Raw genomic sequence first — 9404 nt, 5'->3', positions numbered from 1 at the left:
ACCATCTTTAGAGGTCCTAGCACGCCATTTCTCGACCCGCTCTTTCGTTTGAGCTCAAAAAAACATTCATATCTTGTCTGACATCTTTGCTACAAACTCGGGTCTTCAACTCGGGTTTTCAATTGAAGCCCCATACAGTTGCCTGTGTGTTTCACGCAGTTGCATTTTTATACGCCTGTGTTTCACGCAGTTGCATTTTTATACGCCTGTGTTTCACGCAGTTGCATTTTTATACGCCTGTGTTTCACGCAGTTGCATTTTTATACGCCTGTGTTTCACGCAGTTGCATTTTTATACGCCTGTGTTTCACGCAGTTGCATTTTTATACGCCAGTGCGTTTCACGCAGTTGTATTTTTATACACCTGTGTGTTTCACGCAGTCGTATTCAGATACTCCTGTGTATTTCACACTCCTGTGTGTATAAACACACAGGTGTATAAAACTTCAACTGCGTGAAACACACAGGTGTATAAAAATACAACTGCGTGAAACACACAGTAGTATGAAACTTCAACTGCGTGAAATACACAGCAGTATGAAAATTCGGCTGCATGAAACACACAAACTTCACGCATGCATGGAGTTTATGGAGTGTACGGGAGTGATTCACGCAATGGTGCGAATAGTCACGGCCTATTACATTCAGCTGAAGTTGGCGAATCTCAGTGAATGCGATTGTCGCTTTCAAATCAGATCTAGATATTCTCAAAGAATTCATGGATATGCTTTCAACCGCAAATATCTTTGTGCATGAAAATCGACAGATCTGTGGATGACATATACATCATATCCCTGAAAGTCCTCGGATTGACGCAATAAATAAAAAAGACAAGTTGAGGAGACAGACGACGTATTTTGGTCGAACCGAAGTGAAATGGAATTCTGAGTGGTGCAAGCCTCAGCGTATTTTCGATGCACGTCCAGGGCACAAAGGATGAAGTAGTGGACGAAGAAAGCGGAGAGAAGCTAAGACGACGGGAGAAAGGAGAGTAAAAGAGTTAGTCTATGGAGTTGAGGGGTTGAGAAGAAGACTGAGATATATATTGACTGCTTATCGAAGCACTCTCTGGTGCGGCTGGTCGCGCAGGAGGAGGAATAGTGGAGATGCTACCTATTCGAGACGTTCTTCTTTCTTTTCCTTCGTTTCACCGAGTCGTATACTCCCTTGTCTGTATATTTTCTTCTGACAACGAGGATAGTGTTGAAAGCTGGAGAGTGAGAATATAGGATGTAGAGCATCCCGGAAAACGACGGCCGAGCGTGAAAGGGTCTGCCGCTGAGGAAAAGTGAGAAAGCTCAGGGGGCTTTGGAAAAAAGGTGGAGGCAACATTGGACGCCGGTTGATAGAACAAAAAGTGAGAATCGCTTACGCTCGTATATCTGGAAGATTGGATTCTTCTGAGATTCGAGACTTATGATAAATTATATCAGTTGATCTTGCTTGCTCCCTCGATAGCAAAACACTGGACCATATGATAGGCACGGACTGGATCAGGTGTCCGGGGTTTTGTCTCCTTTCTGAGCCTTCAGTAGGTTTATAGCCCAAAGTATTTGCAGACCATCAGGATAATCTCGCTTCAATTTTTATCTGAATTATTTGATGTTTGGATGAACATTGTTTCAGTACACGGGACGAAAAGTGAGAATCGCTTGCGCTAGTTCATCTGGAAGATTGGATTCTTCTGACATTCGAAAGTTGTGATAAATTATCTGAATTAATCTTCTTTGAGGTTCTCGATAATAAAACACTGGACAATATGATAGGCTGGGGTTGGATCAGGTGTCAGTTGATTCTCTCATTTTATAACATGGAGAAAAAACCGACCAGGTTGAGGTTGACATTTGGCATTATAAAAGCAGCCATCATCAGGTTCATAGTCCAGAGTGATACTCAACTTTTTTTTAGATTCAACTTTTTTTCAGATTTTCCTGTCTATCCGAAGTCCTCTTAGGTCATAAAGATAATTCCTTTTCACTTTTGAAGTGAATGGTTTCATATTTCTCCTGCTTCACTTCTACTTGGTTCATCTTCCTTGTGACCGATAGCAAAATACTGCACCATATACGCTGAATACGATTTCTCACTCTAAATTGTCAATGAAGAACAGAACAAAATAGAACACCGACATTCAACCAAGATACTATTCTATAATCATATTCAACCGAGAGAATATTCTATTTAATGAACCAGCGTTTTCTCTGTCCACCTAAAAGTACCCTCAGGCCATTTCCCTGATCGAATCTCTCCAGAAAGAACTGTGAAAGCTCTCTCCCCTCTCGGTAAGATACGACACGAGGGTTTAATAATTTAACGGAGCGAAACGCCCGGTGTTTTGTGAAATGAGTTTTGTTGCGCCATTTCGCGTTTGTTACGCCATGGCTTTTTAAATCTCCAACCTCCCTTGTTTTTGAGTCCAGCATTCTTTCCCTCCAGTGACCCTCCAGAAACTTTACTACTCTCTTTATGTCTTTCATTTCCAAGTATTTAACATGATCCCATTCACCAGGAAAGCACTTTCAGTTTTAATATAAAGAATGAATAATCGCTACTTCATAAACTTATCGGACAATCAAAACTACAGGTTCTAATTAAAAATGAGAAATCCTCATGAGTTTTTTTTTAATGAAAACAGTCGGCTAAAATGAAATACAATATCATAACTCGGCAGCATGGGGAACAAGAGCTCCAGATATTTCAATTTTTTTCCCTTCATAATGTGAATTTTAAATAAACGAAAATGCTCAGTGAAACGTAGTATAACGATTCAGGCGAATCTCTCCCACTGTTGGGGAGGGTGATATCGATTGTCGCTGGAGGCGCGTTTAATTTCAGTCCTGAAATTCTTTTACAGCCCCAGTTGTTTATCCATCAACAGCCCACGGTGAAGTACCATGTCGTGGCTGGAAAATCGAAACACAGCAACTCCCCTTTTAATTTTAACCTGAATCGTTTGATATTCTAATGAACATTACTCAACACACTGAAACGTTTATATAATTCTCTGTGATGTTCTCTCCAATTCGCAAGCCAAAATAAACAAGTGGACAGTATTCCCCCGCCATCATCAAGCCAACCATACGTCACTCCATTACCCAGGACCAAGAGCATTATCGTACGTCAGGTCAAACGAACCCTCCGCTAAGACGACTTTCACCCTCCGCTGGAGGACGCATCTGCCCCTGAGATTTACGCATATCGCTTGCGGCCAGGTTGCGTAACCTTTCCGTATGTTTCTTATTCTGTGGGGAGGAATGGTAGGAGATACTGGATATCATCATTATGCGACTCAATGGGGTCACAAAGAAACACACAATAAAATATCTCGGCACTTCCTACCCCTCCGGCATCACTGCAGGAATCACAGAAAACATGTTTGAAGACAATACGTAACGTCAGATATAACGCTGACGCGTTATTAAATTCTGGTAAAAAAATATCCTAGACAGAATAATCCTATTTGGAGGAAGGAAGTTGAAATAAAATACTGTTAATATTGGTTTTGATATTGAGTTTCTGGAAAAAATGGTCTCATTATCTCTCAAAGTTTTCGGATGTGTACGCAAAGCATTGCGTGCCCAACCCCTAGTGTGGTTGTGCGATAGTCTCGATAGCTCACTCGTAAAAAAAATTAAATGAGTGCATGTTATCACTGTTGATGAGAAAATTGCACCTGTCACTCTCGTTATGTTCATGTTGAAATTAAAAATATTGGTTTTAGGGTTATTGTTGATATTGTTTTTTTATATTACGTTTCTGGGAAAAAAGCTCTCGTTATGTCTCCAAATTTTTGAGTATATAGACCATGATAATGGGCCCTAATCACGGAATCACAGATAATACGTAATTTCAGATATAACGCTGGCGCGTTATTAAATTCTGGTAAAAAAATATCCTAGACAAAATAATCCTGTGTGGAGGAAAGAAGTTGAAATAAAATAGTGTTAATATTTTTTTGGTATTGAGTTTCTGGAAAAAATGGTCTCATTAATTCTCCAAGTTTTCGAATGTGTACTCAAAGCATTGCGTGCCCAACCCCTAGTGTGGTTGTGCGATAGTCTCGATAGCTCACTCGTAAAAAAAAAGTAAATGAGTGCATGTTTTCACTGTTGATGAGAAAATTGCACCTGTCATTCTCGTTATATTCATATTTTCCTACGCGCAGAAAAATCCATTGCAAACAACAGCATATCTCTCCTCACTAATATCAGATTTTCCTTTTCTCACAATGAAGTTTGTTTATGAAGTTTGTAATATGATTCGTGACAAAAAAGATTTGTTAGAAGAAAGAAGTTTTTTCATTGTGTACGATTGCAACGTATCACCGAGAAGAATCAAATACATTGATGAAACTCCATTAGAATTATGAAAGCGCATCTTTATTTCCTTTTTCTATTATGACTCTATGAGATAAAATATTATGTCCTAAATTTTCATTTTCCACGATAAAATGACGCGCAATAAAATATATCTTCACGTGATAATTATCCGGGTGAATAAATCCATCCGCTTTGTTAACCCACTGGACCACTTTGACAATAATTAACCCCCCCCCTCCCCGAGAATTACAAATTATAATTAGATCATACAGCTGCAATTCATAACTGCCCGCCACCGAGACGAAAGTCTTCACACAGATGACATCTAAATGACCAAAAGAACTCATAAACCGACCGAGATTACAATAAAACAGCGGCTCACACACCAGTATTTAACACTGCAGTAACAACATATATATTTTGGTGATGCCGCAGGCTATCTTGTATTGGTGCAGGAAGTTTCAACGACGCCAAGCCGTCGGGGCGCCGCTTGTTCGTCGCCCCGCGAGGATGGAGTATATTGTCGTGCTACTCCTCTTTTACACCGTTCGCTTCTATCCGAGCCATGGGTGGGTGTCTTGGCTCGACGCGACGGGCTTTTTGTGCAAAACCGTCCAAAAGTTTTTCGCTGCACAACATAAAAGATCGGATTGAGACGTCGAGGGTATTCTGGAAACTGGAGGGAGACAAGTTTCTTCAACATTGTGTGGCCGCAGGATTATCGATCCTCCAGGACAATGGCTCAAAATTCCATTCAATCTGGGTATTCAATAATTCGTTATGCTAATGGAATTCGAACATGAGAAGGATTCTGGGCTGAGAGGAAAAGAGATTGCCAGAAATTTTTCGTAGTTCCATTGAAATTTCAAGGGATTTCGTCAATGAATATTCACAATTTGACGAAGAAAATGAAAGCTGTTAGAGTGGAGTTCGATTGTGCCATGTTAATTGATAGAAACCCGGGGAATTTCGGTAAATACATTCTTGAATTTTCAATCAAGTTAATGGGCAATTCAGAAGCGAAGCGGTAAACCAGATTAAGTCGATTTTGACTTTTGGCCAGTTTTTGACGAATATCTCGGAATTTAACGGAAATAGAAAAATTTTTGTCATTACCTTTTTTGTAGAGCCAATTGTGGATTATAAAAAAGGTCATGAGAAAAATTTTGCTATCTCTTATAAGTTCCGAGATATTCATCAAAAACACATCAAAAGTCATAATCGACTTAAACCGGTTTACCGCTTCGCTACTGAATTCTCCTCTCCCTGCTGTTTAAAATTTTGGAATTCTATTGAGTGAAAATGCTCATGAATTAAAAACCCAAAATAAGAGAAAATTTGCCTCAATTTAAGTACAATTCAGTAGCGAAGTGGTAAAACGGTACAAGTTAATTTTGACTACTGACCAGTTCTCAGTGAATATCTCGGAATCTAAGAGAGGTAACAAAATTTTTGTCATAACATTTTTTGTAGAGCCGATTGAGAGCTACAACAAATCTAATTACAAAAATTTCGCTATCTCCCTTAGATTCGGAAATATTCTTCAAAAACTCAACTGGGAGATAAGTCGACTTAAACCGGTTTACCACTTCACTACTGAATTATACATCGGACTAAAAACGACTGAGAATAGAAATTTTTCTCTGATATTTCGGAAAACTCTCTTAAATACGTGAAAAATTCTACTTATCTCCAGGATTTTTGTTCTCTCATAGATTTCCGTACCACACTGATAGAATGATTCACTCATTCCAAACGAGATTCGTTAACTATTAACAAAAGAAAAAGTTGAATATGCCCAAATAAATATTAATTACTAGTTAACAAATGGTTCACTTGAAAGGTGAAAGTCGAGTCAAACAAGGCTCCTCAAATATGCATTTGTCAACTATTAACGAATGAACATTGGTGAGACCGAATAGACCCTAGCCCCCAATAACTCCATTTGTTAACAACAACTAATCCCTTCTATCAGTGCACAGAGTTCTGAAATTCAGAGATGTTTACTGAAAACTAGAACCGTTCATCTCTCTGTTTACGCCTTGCTATCGCTCGGCACCTAAATCACAGTGTCACACGAAAATTATTCCGAAAATCCCCTCCCAAAAAATCCCCCCGACTCCTCTCGGTGCACCAAAACTGATACGAAGGGAGAACCACTCAACCGATCAATCTTCGGAGCAGCAGGATGTCCCATTCTCACCGATGCATCATCCACCGACAACATTGAGTGCTCAGTATCACCTATTGCATCGTCGAGAACGAGTCCAAGACATGAAGAAGGAGAATGGCTCCAGCTCAAGAAATACCATAATACAGATCGTAATAGAAATGATAACTTAACGGCTCCCCCCACAGCATCCCGCCTCGGTGGCGGTAAGGGACACACTTGGTACGTACAAATCAAGATAATAGCTGATATTTCACGGTAATGTAACGGGTGACCGAATGATATGGCTCCCAGGAGCTTTTCAGTCTATTCGCTGGTCCTTGCTCATGCCTCTCGGTATTAATGACACCAGTGGGCGTATGCCACTGTACTTAACCCCACATATACTCCCCATACGTTACAAAATTGATACTCAAAATACATTACATCCTCGGTGATGGCAATTAAGGCGCCATTTGCGAATATTACGGCAATTTTGTGCTTTTAATTAAACTCCATGGAGCACGCGTATTAGAGAGAAAATTAAAAACACGAAAATTTGGTGTACGCGCTGAAACTCATTTAGTTTTATTCATCATCAGGATGAAAATATGTAAAACCGTCTTTTTTACCCTCGGTGTAGGGCTACACCGACTCCGTGGGACTTTACTCGACACACTGCCGACTTGCAAATTAGAATTTCTAACGAAGATTAAGGCGATACTCAGCGGCCCCGGCTCTTAACCGGAACTCCTGTTTCACGCCTCTATACACTCACACTGCCGCAAAAAAGGGGGGTATACTTGGGTGTTACTTTGGCGGTAACGTACAGCCACTGCACTGTATCTGTATTTTTAGGATGAATATTTCATCTATTGAAGGGCGCACAAAGAACAGTTTTGGAATTAATAAGGGAATATAATAATAATAATGATGAGAATAAGAACAATGCCCGGCAAATTGGGCATATCACTGTTCTTGAAGTTGCACAGAGGAAAACAAATTTTTCATCACACAAAACAAAACTTTAACTTTACGAGACAAAACTTTGAAGTGATGATCTCGTTCTCGCCGAACACGGGAATCATTGCTCTCGTCTCAGTCTCGAAATACGGAGGTATCGACTGCTCTCGTGATGACTCCGAGTCGATTTATCTCATCTCGGTCTCAAGTTTTTCGTGTTTTTTAATATAAAATTTCGATTTGTGTCTCGGTTTGTCTCGTTTCGGTTTTCCTACATATAAAAAACGCGAAAGACTGGAAACCGAGATAAAATAAATTGACTCGGAGTCCTCACGAGAGGAGTTAATATTGCGCATTTTGAGCCTGAGACGGGAGCAAAGATTTCCATGTTCATTGAGACCGAGATCATCTCTCCAAAGTTTTGTCTCGTGATGTCTCATGAAATGTCTCGCGGTATCACTAGTCGTTAATAAATAAAGTTATGGTCTTCACTTGGTCGAAAACAACCTTTCTGACTCGAGTGATTGCATTCCTCGGAAAAGGTTCTTTCGGCCTTGTGGCGAAAATATCGATTTCCGCACGTCCCTTGGCTTCCCTCGTCCGGGCATTGGTATTGGCCCTTTCCTAAATTCATAAAAGTGAAAACCACTACGGGAAGATATTGCCTATGAGTGCACTGTGGGAATTTTTTTGAAATTTCATGGAAGATATTATATTATTAGTAGTTCTCATGAGAGTGACATTAAATCGAATTTAGGGAAAAAGAATTCACGAAAATTCATGAGTTTTCAGTGGGATTAAGACGGAAATTGCACAACTTAATTGAATTTTCAGTGGCACATGAATATTCAGAAACAAAATGACATGAATTTTCAATTTTTCCCTCGATTTTCTTGATTTTTCTGAATTTTAACAGAATAATTGAACTGAAAAATCAACTATTTTATTGATTTCTGAATCATTTGCACAGAAAATCAATGGAATATTTGATTTTTCAATGACAAGATTTTCTGAAATTTCCGTGGAACTTGAACACGATAAAAATTTCCGGAATTTGGCACGGAAAATTGAGACGAAAATTTTTAACGGTGTAGTGCCATGGGGTTTTCTACTCGTGTGGTTGGCCTGTCCTCGCTTTTGGCTTGGACGCCAACTCCAGGCGAGTAAAAAAAAACCCCGAACACTCTCGCTGGAATATACTATTGATTTTCAGGGATATATTACTAATTTTCAGGAACATGTCCCTGATTTCCAGAAATCCAGAGATACTAACGAGAACGACCCCGAAATCACCAGTGATTTTCACCACTGGAATGTTGTGACAGATTCCCAAAAATTAGATATGGGTTCCTTGAAAATAGTGATGATCCCTGCAAATTAGTGTCGGTGTCATTGGAAATTTGTGATAATAACACTGAAAATTGTTGCCCAAATCATCGAGTTTCAGTTTGCACTCACTAGAGCGTCATGTCCCCGAAAGTTAAACCTTTTTTTTCTCTACACCCCTCACGCCTATCAGTTCCCTCCAACTATCCCCTATTTTTAATAAATTCTGGCAGTCAATGGAAAAATAATGGAAGTGTTCTCCTCCTAAGCACGTGCGTGCTTTATCTGCCGCAGAGGCATTAACCGTCCACCGCGCGTGATGTTGCATATAATGAAGTACGAATCTTCCCGTGAACGGGCCATCATCGACAGTACGATGCATAGAATTCTTCCCATTGTTATCCAATAGCGATGAGGGATAACCGGAGGAAAAGAGAACTGCCAGACATACGGTCAGCCGCAAGGAGGAAGAGGGCGCGTGGCAATCCCGAAGCGGGCCAGGGATCAGAGTACTACCGTTCCCGGCATTGTCACGGATCGAATATCCGAGTGATAGCTCCCCACGGGAAATCCTGAGTACGAAGAACGACAGAAAAAAAAGAAGAAGAACCCAAGGCAAACAAGAAAAATAGAGAAAAAGCTGAAAAG

General features: G+C 40.0%; 1 protein-coding gene across 7 annotated transcripts in view; it reads right to left on the bottom strand.

Annotated features, from left to right (window-relative positions):
- Positions 1-9404, bottom strand: part of LOC107047867 (uncharacterized protein CG43867) — a 77572-nt gene that overhangs the window by 57691 nt on the left and 10477 nt on the right. The window lies entirely within an intron of this gene.

The sequence above is a fragment of the Diachasma alloeum genome, unplaced genomic scaffold, assembly GCF_001412515.2.
Source record: "Diachasma alloeum isolate Michigan unplaced genomic scaffold, Dall2.0 Dall_scaffold_78908, whole genome shotgun sequence".
NCBI classification, from domain to species: domain Eukaryota; kingdom Metazoa; phylum Arthropoda; class Insecta; order Hymenoptera; family Braconidae; genus Diachasma; species Diachasma alloeum.
This window is presented reverse-complemented; position numbering and strand designations above follow the sequence as displayed.